This window comes from Anser anser (assembly GCF_964211835.1).
Source record: "Anser anser genome assembly, chromosome: 1".
Taxonomy (NCBI): Eukaryota; Metazoa; Chordata; class Aves; order Anseriformes; family Anatidae; genus Anser; species Anser anser.
The window spans coordinates 180044889-180059316 of record NC_139720.1 but is presented as its reverse complement, the minus strand read 5'-3'; positions in this window follow the sequence as shown (position 1 = coordinate 180059316).

Below are 14428 nucleotides of genomic sequence, written 5' to 3'. Positions count from 1 at the left end.
TTCCATTTCATCCCAAATTAGAAGCACAAGCAAATCGGGGAGTCGTGCTCAAAGTACTCCAGCTGCAGCATAACCGTACACGAACAAAGGAAAGCCGTGTTCCCTGGCCTGGCACCTCCCAGCAGAACAGCCTCCTCTTTGTGGTGTCAGAAAGCACAGAGCTATTCACGGCACTTTAGTTTCTGTTCTTCAGTAATTTCATGTTCATTGAATAACAACTTTCTAATTTTGTAGCACCACATAAAAATCACAGACGGGGCAGATTTGTCAGCTGCTCTGTAGGACAGCCTGAAAAAAAAAAAAAAAAAAAAGAAAGAAACAGTAAAAAACAATTATTTTACCACTGAGTCTTCCATCAGCAGGCCAGCTTTCCCCATTCCCCAGCACAGATCTCTCCCATCAAGGAGATTTTTGAGGCTCTATATTTGCAGGTGGACAAGTATCTTTCCTCTGGTAAGGTAATTACTTGAGGCTGATGGGTTATGTCATGGTCATATTAGAAAGAAATGCATAGAGCAGGTCTTGTGGAAGTTCATTTTGCATTTCCAGTCCTGGACAGAGCTGTGAAGTCTTTTCAACAGCTGGGGTTGGGGTTTTCAAGCCGAGCCCGGCACAGCTTGTTCTACTCTTTGGTTGTCCCGGCTCGCCAGCGCTTTGCTTTGCAGCCGTAAGCACTGTGCTCAGTCCTGATCACAGCAGGAGAAGGAGTGCCTTTCTATTTTGTCCCTCCTGAGCTCCAGGTTGTCGGGTTTGGAGCTGTGTTGTCACAAGGTTGGTTTGCTTCCTTTCATTCGGTGGCCAGCTCCCGAATGCCAGCTTTCATTCATAAATCATGAAAGTCCATTTGGAGACCGCATTAGGTGAAATTTCCCCTTTTATAAGGGAAGTTTCTGGCCCTTCCGGTTGCAGGATAAGTTTTAAAAAATCTAACACAAGTCAAGATAAGGATTAAAATGCCATAAGCCAAAGAAGAGAATAATCGTGTGTGATGTCTTCTCTGAAATCAGCTTTGAGAAAGTTTGGTGTCTTATTGATGTATTTTGAATACTTCCCATAGCTGTAGCTGTCTTCTTAAAAATATCACATCTAGGGAAGGCAAAGGAAAAAAATAGGTGACTGTTTGACCTGGGTGAATCAGGGTCTCTGTCCTGAAAGCTGGCATGGTGTTTGGTTAAGTATGTGTCTCCTCAGTGCTTTGCCTTTTGACCTTTCTTACCCAAAAGCACTTCACTGGTAGGAACGGGAGCTATTTCCCAGGCACTTTTTGAGCAACTTCATCATTTTAAAATATTGTAGTATCATTCCTTTGAAATTCAGTCCAGAGTTCATATTATTCACCATGAGTGTTTGTTTCTGCTTGGTTCAGCATGTCCTCAAAGACCCTGAAGACCTTGAAGAACCTACTTGCTGGAGTGTCATTACAGCTGAAGGGCAGGTGTTGGACCTCTGGTTTCTAAGTTTTGCAAAAATCTCGCAAAATCAGTAACTGGTTCCAGCTGGGGTATTTAAAAGCTGGGCTTCTGGAAAGGTCTGGAAAGCTTTTTTCCCCTCTTCATGATGCTTCAGAGTCCAAGGCATACAAATTTCTGACCATGTTTTTTAAAAACAACAGCTAAAAAGAAGCATGCATGAAGCTGCAGTAACTATGCTACTTTTTTTTGTTTGTTTTCCACCTGATTGATAGTATCAAAATGTTCATGTATTTAAGCCTAAGCCACATACGTAAATGAGGGAGCAACGAACTGGATCGACCTGGTAGCACTTGCTTGGCTCCTCACTGCTTCAGTAGTGGTGGAGATCAGCCTCCTGATCCATCCTCTCCCTCCACAGACTGAAGAAGAAGAAGAAATTGAGTTCTTCATCTTCTTCAGTGTCTGCATTTGTGTCCTAGTCAAGGATAAAGCTCCATGTGAGTTTGTGGTGCTGGAGGAGGGGAACTTTTCTCTTCCCTGTGAAAACTCTGCTCTGCCTGATCTCGTTATGTGTCTCGGGTCGTAAAGTCACAGCCTGTGATTTCTGTTGCTCCTGTGGTTTCACTTCACTTAGAAACAGCTTCAGATGTTTAAATATTTGTAATTTAGATGGTTCACAGTGCGGTTAGCTCTTAACTTCATCATAGTTTCAGATGGGGTTATTTAAAACAATTTTTTTTAAAGGGAGAGAAAAATACCCCTAGCATGGGCCTACATTCACCTGGCATTGATGGGATGTACCCATGGGTCACTGGCAAGCAAGCAAGAGGTGAGGAGCAGCCCCATATGTCTGCTTTTCCCCTTGTAAGACCAACCTAGGACCTCCACAGGGTTCCCAGGCCTGTCGAAGAAATTGGCAAGCAGAGAAAAACAGCCCAGCACAACAAGGCCTGAGGCACCATGTGCCCATGGAGTGGCTGGCTCTGACCCAAGGGCCCGGAGGGGAGATGTGAAGGATGGAGAGAGGGGACCCACCCTTTGGGCTGCAACCCACACTTGCACCAGATTCAGTACGGAGGTGAAACCTTTCCTTCCTCCCACTACGTCCTATGTGCTCAGAAACAGGGCTGGGTTTAGATGCTTGACCTCCAGCAAGGGCTGTGAGCAGAAATAGAGAAGGAAAACCTAGGGTGTACATTACAAGAAGAAAATCGGGGTGAACTTTTACAGCAGTGCCTTTTAAACTTCATCTGACACATAGACTCAACCCAAAATGAAGAATTTGAATGCGGCCTGCAAGGGACCGAGGAGAGACTTGACCCACATATAACCCACGGTAACAGCCTTTGGCCCAAGAGGCCATAATCTGCTTTTAAAAGGAGTGTTTTGGAGTGAAAGGGGAGGAACAACACCGTGTGCCTCTCAGAACCTGCTCCCAGTGCCTGATGCTCCTCCAGGAGCCGAGGCGGGTGCCAGGGGGGATGACAGGGCCTGCACCCAGTGGGAGGCAGCACATCTCCTGCGGTGGCTGCTGACTTCTGGAAGGGGAACACTTGCCTGCAAGGCGTCCGTATTTCAGGCAAGGTCAGTCACTCCTGAGTCATGCAGAAGCAACACTAGATGGGTGGAGAAAAACATTCCTCCAGCCTTTTCCAAGCAGGGCGGGTGGCAAGCGCTGTGCCGGGCGTGACAGCATCCATCTAATATCCCTTTTGGAGGGCCCGCGCCCATCTCCAAACCCTGAAAGCCAAAAGCGGAGGGGAAGGAAGCAGAAATGGGTCTGGAGCTCACGTCGGTGTTGGACGAAGCACGATGGAGCAGCTGAGCTCTGCTGTCATCCCAGAGAGTGGCCCCGGGAGGGATGCGGTCACCTCGCAGTGAGTCGGGGCGCTGGAGGTCACCCAAGTGGCACCACCCCGGCTGGCTCGCAGCTGCCGAGGACAGTCCTGCTGGCCAAGGGAGAGCCTGCCAGACCTGATTCCTGCTAGGGAGAGTAATTTGTCATGGGGAGTGACAGGGCAGGACAGAGAGGAGGAGAGGAGAAGATGGGTGGAAGGGGAGAGAAAGAACAGGAGAACCTGTGTCCTGAGACAGCCAGACAGTAGAAACCTACGTGTGCTACATAAATAAATCCTAGTTTTCTATCCCTAATTGTTTAACGTGGAAAGACCCTTTTGCTGTGCCTGGCTGATGAGTGCAGGGGGGTCTTGGTGCCTGCAGGGGAGTCCCCAGGTGGCTGGTGCTCCCTGGACAGAGGCAGGGAGAGAGCTGCAGCAGCCTCATGCACCTACTGCCCCTTCTCCTGCCCCATGCAGAGACAAACCTTCCTGCAAAACAGCTGAAAATCTCCAGATACTGGGCAATTTCATCATCAGCAAGAAAAGGGCAGGATTCCTCCCCTCAAACACCTTGAGAATCTCTGTTCTCTCCCTGAAGCATCTCCTAGATCTCCAGAGTGCAAGCTTACAAGAGAGAAAGAGAGAAAGAGAGAAAGAGAGAAAGAGAGAAAGAGAGAAAGAGAGAAAGAGAGAAAGAGAGAAAGAGAGAAAGAGAGAAAGAGAGAAAGGAAGGAAGGAAGGAAGGAAGGAAGGAAGGAAGGAAGGAAGGAAGGAAGGAAGGAAGGAAGGAAGGAAGGAAGGAAGGAAGGAAGGAAGGAAGGAAGGAAGGAAGGAAGGAAGGAAGGAAGGAAGGAAGGAAGAAAGGAAGGAAGGAAGGAAATCTGGGAAATAGCACTGGCCCGGGCTGCCCAGAGAGGCTGTGGGGCCTCCCTCCTTGGAGATGTTCAAAAGCCCTCTGGACGTGGTCCTGGGCACCCTGCTGTCTAGCCCTGCACAAACAGAAGGGTTGGACCAGGTGACCTCAGGTTGGTGCCTTCCAACCTCATCCATCTGTGATTCTGTGACTGTTTCTTATGTTTTATCACAAAAACAGACCTGCATGTATGTAGGAGAAAAAAACCATCCACTCACGCTCACTTGCACAGGGAAAGGACCCATTTGCAGCCTGGTGTTTCAAGCTGCCACCATTTCACCAAAACTACCAGGGACAGGTTGATTTCACTTGCAGATCAGGCCACTAGAAGAGACATAGGGTCACACATAGGAGCTCCTGGTCTTTTGAACATCACTGTATGACAGATAAGTGAAACGCTGGCCAGGGAGCAGCCTCCTTGGTCTGGCTTCCTGCATCACTCCAGCTCCTTGCTGGGCTCGCTGAGGTTTCACAGCACAGAGTCAACAGCTTGCTCAGCTCTGGTTAAAGCAGGCAGTGAGCTAAAGGGGAAAACGTGGTCTGCATCCAAGCCTTTAAAAGCTGAAATGGCTGTGGCTGACACATACTGCACTGCTAAAGTAGGTCTTGATGTTTATTGCTCCAGCTGGCCGGCGCATGTGCCTGTAGCAGCGTGCGCAGTGCCTCGGCCGCCCCAAAGTGCATGCATCAGGCAGCTCCGTCACATTGTGAGCTGCTCACGGCCTGGGTTGGTGCTTGTTTGCCAAAGGGGTGAGCAGACATGCCAGGCAGATTCACACTTGCCATGCAGCAACAGCTTCCTGCCAGCGTTCGGGTGTTGTTTTGGAAAGCCTCTGTTAAAGGCAGTGTGTTTTTCCCAAAAATTTGGCCAGGAGCTAAATGTGCCAGAAGGTCCAAGAGGCTCAGTGTGTATCCCTCAGTTTTTCCTCTGGGTTTGTGACAGTGTTATTAACACTATTTGTTTGCACCTTTTCTCTGCAGTGCTGCGTATAAAACAGCAAATCTGAATGTGATCCAGGACCCATACTTCCCCTGAGGGGTCTAAATGAGGGTGCCCATACCAAAGGGCATGAGAATTTTAAGGGGGGTTCATTCATGCCTGAACCTCCCTTTTCCTACTGCTGAAGGAGTAGGAACATTTTACTTCAGCTGGTAGAGTTTATTTCGGGGTCAAACTTCCTTCACCCAAGAAGCTGACTCCCAGGAGGGCTGGACAATTTATCTGACAGCTTAATGAGAACTCAGAGATGCTTGCTTGAACCCGCAGGGAGCTTGACAGAGCAGCAAATAGCTGCAGGTTCCCAAAACAAAGGCATCTTTGCTCCCTTTAGGGACAACTGATCATCCTGGGGGCTCTTTGTCACAGAGCCCCAAAGGGGATGGGATCACCCAGGTGGCAGAAACAAGGTCCCACAGGGACTGCGCTCAGAAGCAGCAAACACTGACCCGATGAACACGTTTACGTGCATATACCATATAAATATGTACTTTTTTTCCACTTCTCCACTTTCATGAAATTAGATAAAGGCATCAAACCGGGCTCTGCGTGTCGGCTAACTGATCCCACACCACAAGAACTGGGGATGTCTGGAGGTTTTACATCTTTTTTCCATTAGGAACAAGAGACTGTTGTAATTCTGGCACTGAGATGAGCTGAGGGCATCAGTTTCCAAGCAAATCCCTATGATATCAGCCTGATTACGGGGGAAATAAAAGTTAGACAACACAGCAGTTGGAGAAACTCCAACAAATAGCCCTTGTCTGAGCAAAGCTGGGACAGCTCGGTTTTCCTGCCTGCTCCCTTTAGCACGGTCAGCTTGCAACCTCTTATTGCTACCACCTAGTAGGGTTCCTTCTTGATAAAGAGTCTACATTTGCAAGACTGACAGGCCTGTTCCCTTGCCGCTCGGTGCTCACAAAAGCCAAGAGAAATTAATATTTATCTTGGAAGTATTTGTTATGAGAAGCAAAAGTTACAATGGGGCCAGCTTGACTTTGGGAAATGGTCCACAAGCTGTAGAGGAAACCATCTGAAATAATATCAGTGATCCAGCAGACACGTATTGCAAACATATTTACACTTTTACATATAAAGCATTAATTAGTTGTGCAGTGCTCAGGGGAGAGTGGAGCTGGTGAGGAAACGCCTGTGCCAGGCACATCATGGAGCAGGCACAGATGTCCCCGTGCTGCCACCAGCGAGGAGCAGATCTGGCATCCCAATTCACATTCACCACCCCGCTGAGATGCACCCCCTCACACGTCCATGGTGCTTTTGGCTCCCCAGCTTCCAGTCTTGAAGCAGGGCACAGCATGCGAAGACGCACCAGCTCGGATAGCCCTGGGATGTCTTCACCGAACTCTGCGGCATGGCGGGAGATGAGAAAGCAAACTGTCGCAGCCTTGAAATCCCACCCAACATTTCCCTGCTTCTGTACCTTCACCTCTGCTACCAGCTCTGGTTTTAAGGGCTGTCATTGTCATGGTGCCAAACCTTCAGGCCAAGCTTTTATATGTATACATACACGCACAGACACACATGCCAGACCTCACAAGGCAAGGCTTTCCTTGGGAACTGGATCCATTCGGAGTCTGTTTCCCATTTTGGTTGCCACCATCCCCACACCGTTGCTTGCTCTTGGGTGGAAAGAGAGAAGAAGCCTAAGAATTAATAGTCATATGAATTTTTTTTTCATCAAAAGCTGGATGTCTAGTTACAATGAAATGGTCTGACACAGAGGTGCACTGAAAGTGAAAATCCCTGCATAAAAAGATAGCTAAAGGAAATTTACAAGAAATGTTTGAGTGTTTTTTATTGCTGCCCTACCCAGACTCACTTCATGGGGTGCTAATGACAGCATGTCACAAGATAGAACAGGGGCTCTACTGTCCTATTGTATTTGGAGTATCAGCCAATATTAGTACCAAATTAAAACACCTTTTTTAAAGTCAGGCTTTCACTACATGAAATCCAAGAGACATTTCAAAACAAAGATGTTATTCAAAATGCCTAGGGAGGTCTGCCTCTTTGGCTTGGAATCGTAAAAATTTTATTTTTAGGCAAAAAGAATGCCATTTTTGGAAAAGCCAAGAGAAAAAAAAAAAAAAAAAGGCACAATTGGCAGATGCTGAGGTTAAATGAACAGCTCCTTCTTATTTAGCCACCCAGCCATGAGGACTAAGGAAGAAAGGCAGATGGCCCAGCTGTCACTGGCAGAAAAGCTTCTTTTAGCCTTAAACGCAAGCCCAAAAATGGACTCCAGAAATGAAATGTGAAAGACTGTGGACACAACATATTAAGTACTAAAACGGAGCTGACATTTTAAAGATTTTTTCCAGTTGAGATTGCCCACTTTTTTTGGTGCACGTTCCCAACTTGTTTGTCCCCATCCCCAGAGGGATAAATAAAGCAGCCTGTACATGTGGGACCTATCCTGTACATCTGAGCCATTTAATCGCAAAGGAAAGAAGTAACAGAGAGCAAATCCCAATAACTTGGTGTCAATGCCATCAATTGTGGAAATCTGTGTGGGAGAAAAGACTCTCAAAGATGCAGACTGAGATGCAGACACTGCTGGAGGTTGTTTTGATTTTTTTTCCCCCAAAGGATAAAGAAAACAAAGAGGCCAATAAGGGTAAATGCTGTCATCCAGCTGTCTTTAGGTGCATATTTAAGGTGACTGTGTCTTCCAGTAGGAGAGACGTGTTCTGGGGAGAAAAGTATGGGCTTTCCCTACCACGGAGCTCTTTTGGATGTGTTTCTGTGAATTTCAACAAGGAGAGGAAAAAGATGCAGAGATGAAGTCCAGAAGAGATCATAAGATACTCAGAGTGGTCTGTGCTGCTCATGGCAGGTTAAAAAAACAGCTCCTACACATCCATTCCCCTCTCAGACCATGGGCAATGCTTTGATTTTCATCTTCAGGCTGGAGAGGTGGCAGCATTTCCACGCTAGCATTTCACAAAGATATCCAGTCTGAGGTGGGTGGGAAAATGGGGTTTTATGGTGCTCGAGCAATGCATTTCACCTGGGTGCGAAACAGCACTGAAACATGCTGGTGTTGAACAGAGACAATGTTACACCTCACCCCAGAAAACAGAGAGCAGGTGGCGTTATTTCTTTCAACAGTGAGCTTTTTTTTTTTTTTTTTTTTTTTTGAATTAGCTCTTATTTTAGAAAAGTTCTTGTAAGATGTTCCAGTAAGACAAGGACAATCGCACTCATGCAGAAGTGAAATGTGTGAGGGCACTGAGATTTTTTTAAGCAAAATTTGCTGGTCTCATCCTCTTCTAGTAGCTCCAGTGAGTGGATGAAGTTGCTCTTTGCCGGAGCTGAGCCAAGTCCTCAGCAGCAGCCAGCCTGCAGCTCTGCTTTGGGGTGCAATTGGGAAAGGACAACTTGTGCCATCGTTTCTCTAAGACCCAAAAAAAAAAAAAAAAACTTTAAAAATACTTATGTCGCATTGGCCCCAGGATGCCCATTCCTGCAGCACAAAGTTATGTGACAGCAAAACCTTATGTTTCTGTCACGTGCCTTAAACAAAGCGTGCACGACGGGACATGCCAGGACTTCCCCCCTCTAACACGAGAGCCAAGTGTAAAACTAAACCTTTCCCTACCAGCATGGAAGAGCATTAATTGAAAATCCTGCACCCCGCCGAACAAAGAGGGAGAGGGAAAACAGGAGACTGCATGAGCTAGAAGAGAAAAAATGAAATTGGATCTGAGAAAACCCTTACACACAGAGCCTCTATCTTATTTTATTGTTCTTCAGTGGCTGATGCTGCTCTGGTGCATCTGATTGCTGGGGAAGGCTGGAGTCCAGGAAACCGAGTTTAAAGGCTTGTTATGTACACTCAGGAAACGTGTAGGAGTCAATGCTGTTACTCTGGATGTTGATGCTGACAAGGAGCTGAAGGAGGTGGAGGGGAAGTCTGCAGCCTTTGACTCTTGCTCCTTTTCTCCTGCCTTTCTGCAGAGGCACCGGCCGCTGTTGTGATGCTCAGTTTGGCTTGATTCGAGAAGGGGACACTGGAGGAAAGATTATCAGCTGCCTACGAAGTAAAGCAGAGGCTAGCGAAGAGCACATAGGAAGCGTTTTGTGTTATGAGGTACCTTGCGGGCTCTTCTAATTTTGTTTGCTGAAGGCTTGGGAGTACCGGGGACACTTGCCAGGTCAAGGCCTTTCCTTTGGGATTATCTGAGGTGCAGAAGCGCTGTGAGCAACACACGCAGACAGCTCTGAGATGAGGTCTCGGTGTCCTTAATCCCGATGTCAGCGTTAACTCAGCCCAACACCACTGGTTCCCTTTGGACAGGGCCAGGGCCGAACTCTCACCGTCTTCCTCTAGGTTTGAGCTGAGGCATACTGGGAAAGCTTGCTTTGCGCTAGAAGTGGTATTTAATATAGCATGCCAAAGAGCTTTGAGACAGCTGATGTGTAGCTGTTAATGCCTAATATTCCTGTATTAGCAGTGTGTTGTACCAGCTGCCAGCAAAATAAATGAGCTGGGAGGCTATGTAGAGATTGAGAGCTGAGCCCCTAAGAAAAAACGTGCATTCTGTTTCACGTAATAAAATCATAGGCAAACAAAGCTACTGCTTGTACATCAGTTTTCCAAGTGCATACAGCTATTAAAATATACACAGCATTAAGGAGCCATCTATGATCCATCTATGAGCATGGATTGCCAAGATCGGTGCTTGATGGTGCAGGAGAGCCCAGAAGATTCAGAGCCTGAATCTGCCAAATCACATCCCGGGTACGCACACCTGTGGGTTTATCCTGCGGCATCTCACGGGGACTTTGCTCCCACGCCACAGCCCCAGGACTTATCCACCGTGGCTGCCCCATGGCGCTGCACGAGCAGGTGTTCTCCTGCCCAGCACAGCCAAGGGGACAGATGCCCCAGGTCATGAAGCAAGCCATCGTGCTACTTTTGGGGTGATACACTTTGATCAGTAAGTGCTTAAGTCCTGACCCGGTTTTACATACCAGCAAAATTTATTTTTCAGAAATGTCAAGGCTGCACGCACACCAAAAGACCAATTTGTTTGTGTTTTTTTCTTTTTTTTTTGAGACAAGGGTGAGGTTCTTTGTTATGATATGAAATTCATGATAACCAGAACTGGAGGAAGGCGCTCCGTATTACAGCCACATGCTATGGAGAAGGTCACGTTCACTTTAAGCTTAATCATGAGTTAATATCAACCCACTTCAAGCATCCCCAGTCCTCCCCGAGGAGCCAGCAAGCTCTGCATGCTGTTGAAATACAGAGGAGCTTGATCAGTTTAAGAGAAACCGATCAATACTTCAGTTCCCAAAACATCAACGTAAGAGCAAACCCAACTGAAGCACTAGAAGCCCTTTGTACCAAGTGGCCTGCTTTAATCCCCAAAGCATTTAACTGATAACTCAGAATCTGTAAGAAAAAGGCCCTGACAAGATCTGTTTTACAACTCTAAACCAGTGAGAGATAGCAGCCAGGATCCTCTTACATTAATGCAAAGTTATTTAGACAGCCAGAACTGCTGGCCAAGCTGCAATGAAGTCAGTAACGTAGAAAGCCTGTAAAAGTAACACAGAAAACAGGAGTTTTCCCCACTGAGGATATAGAGTTCGCGCTGCTAGCTTGCAGAGCTGGATTGGGTTCAGGAGTTGTTGCTGTCACATTGGCTGTAAGATTTTCATTTTGCTTCCAAACTCGGCACGCTGTGAGACTGGGAGTTTCTCTCCAACAGCCCGGCAGATGTGATGCCTAGCACATTCACGCACCTTCTCGCACAAGACAGGCTCTGGTGAGGAAGGAACAACTCCCGGACAATAAGCCAGGTGCCCGTGAGCTGACAGAGGCTGAGCCCATCTACAGAGACCCACGCAAGGTGGCTTTTTCACTTCAGAGCCTGAGGCAGCGGGACAATGGTCTAAAAGCGGGAATTACTGAGAGCTCAGAAAGCCTGCGTTTGCAGACATGGATGTTTCCCAGCAGGAAGAAAGAAGCTTTGTGTTCTTGCTGCAAACATCCGCTGCTGAAAATTGGCTTAAATAGAGTTGAATCCATGAACATGGCTTCTCATTCCCTCTGACCCTTCATATCAGGCAGCCCTGCTGAAAATCGGTCCTACACCCAGTGCGTACTCCACCACTGGTATCTGCTTAGTAGGCAAGGAGAAGGCAGTGAGGCAGTGGTACAACAGGCTCTAGGAACCAGCAGAGGTTGAGCCCTTCCCCTACAAGCAACCCCTGTGAGGCAAAGCCTGCTTTTCCTTCTAGTCACTGCCAACATAGCTGTCCTGCTCCCTCACAAGAACTCACCTGGCTGTGGGTGCATCAATGGTTAAAGGCCATTGGGAAAAAAAAGAAAAAAAAAATCCCTCCTTTGGCTCTTCTCTCCCCCCATTAAGGGCTCAGGAAAAGGAGCATCAAGCTTAATGAGTTACCAGGTATCAGCTGAGCCTGGGTGACTGCACAGAGGACACAATAGCAAACTCAAGATAAGGCACTTTAGCTCAAGCCTCAGTGACAGGGGTTTAAACTAATCCTTTTAACCTTGAATTTGCAGCAGGTAAAGAGCATACGTGCAAGTCGTTGTTGCACCTCAGCTTACACATGTTAAGCTCTGGTAAGGTGCCCACCCCTCAGTTCAATTTCAGAAGAGTTGTGTTGGCACGACAGGGCTGAGAGAGTCTTTTCCCGAGTCCAAATTGAGCATCACAGCTCAAGAGTTGTCAAAACAAGGATTAAAGTCAGGCTGGCCCATGTGGACAGGACGGCCTCCAGCAATACTCACTAGGGATAGAGTATCACAAGAACTTCTCAACAATGCATTTTTCAGTGATGTATGTAATTAGATGATGAACTTAAATCATATGTTTACTCCAATCTACATTACTGCCTTCTTTTTGACACAAAGGCATTCAAAACAGAACATCATAAGCTGCAGGGAACTCAAATCAACAGCTTATCAGAAGACGCTCCCAGATTTCATAGCTGATGACCTCCAGAGCTGCCGTACAAGCGAGCAGGAGTCTCTACCTGTGTATGCATAAATAAGATTAGAAAAACAAGCAGATGGTGACTTAATCCCCAACTCCATCCCCAAATGACTTCACGTTACACAAGATGAGGAACACGCCTTGCTTTAAACGTTTGCTTACACAGGAAACATCTTCAAAATTGAGTGTCTGCACCTACAAGGATGAATTAGTGCTGCTCCGAAGTGCTATGCTAGCTCAGTAATATCACTTTATAAATGGTGAAACACCCAGCTTCCAATACTGACTACAGGCCAGGCATTCAGCTGCATGAAGCAACAACTGAATGTGCACAGGGAAAGCTGAACACTCGTGCCCCAATACCTCAAACAATCTGATTTGAGGAATGAAGAAAAACAGCTGTCATCTCCCTCCCACACCCCACAATCATTTGAGCTGGCATCCTCTGAAACACGGGGCTTACCTACACGTGCTTACTTTGGGTATCCTGCCTCCAGAACAGGAACATCCACAATTCACAACCACTCCATCTCTCACCCTACCAAACAACGTAAAAATGGAGAAAGAGAAACCTCCGCTGCTACTCAATTAGCTTTAAAAAACATGCCTTGTACTAATATTATTTCTGAAAAGCATGAGCTTGTCTCCCCTCCCAGGCATTCCCTCATTTGAAGGCACAGTGCCTCTCCCTCCCCAAGTCTCTGGAAGCCCCACAGCAGCCCATGGAATCCCCCTCCCTGGCTTTGCACAGCAAAACATCCCTTTACATCTGGGACCAGCAAGAAGGGCCAGATTCCCCTCTCAGGTTCGAAGAGGCAGCCAAAGGGAGGATTTGCTGCTCTGTGCAGTAGCACTGTACGCCCACAGTGCTCTCCATTTGCCACAGCAAGCCTATCTAGCTGCTCAGTGTGGTTTTCCTACTGTGCAAGAGCTTCTTAGTAAGCCCCAGGGCATTCAGAAGCTCATCACCATCTCAGAGTATCCCACATTTTACAGTTCTTCTAGAACAAGAAGCTTCACTCTATTTTTTTTTAAGTAGATCATCAGCTTTCTGTATTTGTACTCTCAACTGCCAGTTGACGCTTCCTAGTCTTCAACAGAAACTAATTTCACTCCCTTTTTATTCCAAGGGAGAATTTATCACCTGAATCTGCTATAGGAAACACGAAGGAAGCTTCTCTTCTTCAGGAAGATACTACATCATCTTACATGGTCCTGCTGTCTGACAGAAGGAAAAGCACAGACAACCACCTTAAGCTTGTTTCAGACTGATTTGCACCCAGTTCAGAATTTCATTTGCTTATTTATCAGTGAAAACTGGAAAACACACACAGCATTTAACATAATCCAAGTTTGATTATTTGTTTTTGAAAACAAAGCAGAGATGAATCTGCTCACGATGCTCCAATTTTCAAGTATGCAGTAGATTATCTTCTGCAGCACGGAGAAAGCATAAGTCCAAATCCATCTTCTCAGGTTCCTGAGCAATGGGCTGGTCACAGTGCCTCTGGTGCAGACATCCTTCTCCAGGCACAGCCACACTTAAAGATCACAGCTCCAACAAGCGCAATCTTTGAACCACTTCTGTGACTGCTCGCTAACCTGCTTCGGTCAAAATAAGACCTGCTGCTTAAACAAGTCTAGCTCACTTTGCCTGAATGGATTAGAGGGCAATCGCGTGAGCAGCTTAGACAGCAGGGCTGCACATAATGCCTGCAGCAGCTGGGGGAGAGCTCACAATGACATCTCCAGCACTTAATACCTATGGAAAGAATCAGGTTCCTTATGAAAAAATTAGGTTCCTCACCAAAAAAATAAAAATAAATAAAAAAAAGATACACACACAGCTTTACCTTCCACTCCTCCAGCACACTGATGGCCAGACAGTCCTTTTAAAGGGATGAAGACTGTTTTGGACCCAAGGGTCTGGTTTCAAAGACATCCAGAGATTTAAGTATTTTCTTGATGCTACAGCATCTCCATAAGCTTTTGGGCTTAAATACCTAACCTCCCCATTAGTACCTACTATGAAACGATGTGTGATTTTAAAGATAACTTTTAGACAGCATTTCAAATAGGTGCTATTGTTCCAATCTGTACTAAGTAAGTGTTATTTCAGAGTTACTTTAATATAAGTGTTTGACTGATTTTATTTTCCAGACTGTATTAATTTTACATAGTACAAAATACTCTCACCCAAGCAATTTGAAGAGAACAACCCAACGTCCCCTATGAAGACCACTTAAATACATTTTGCCTAACAAGAAATA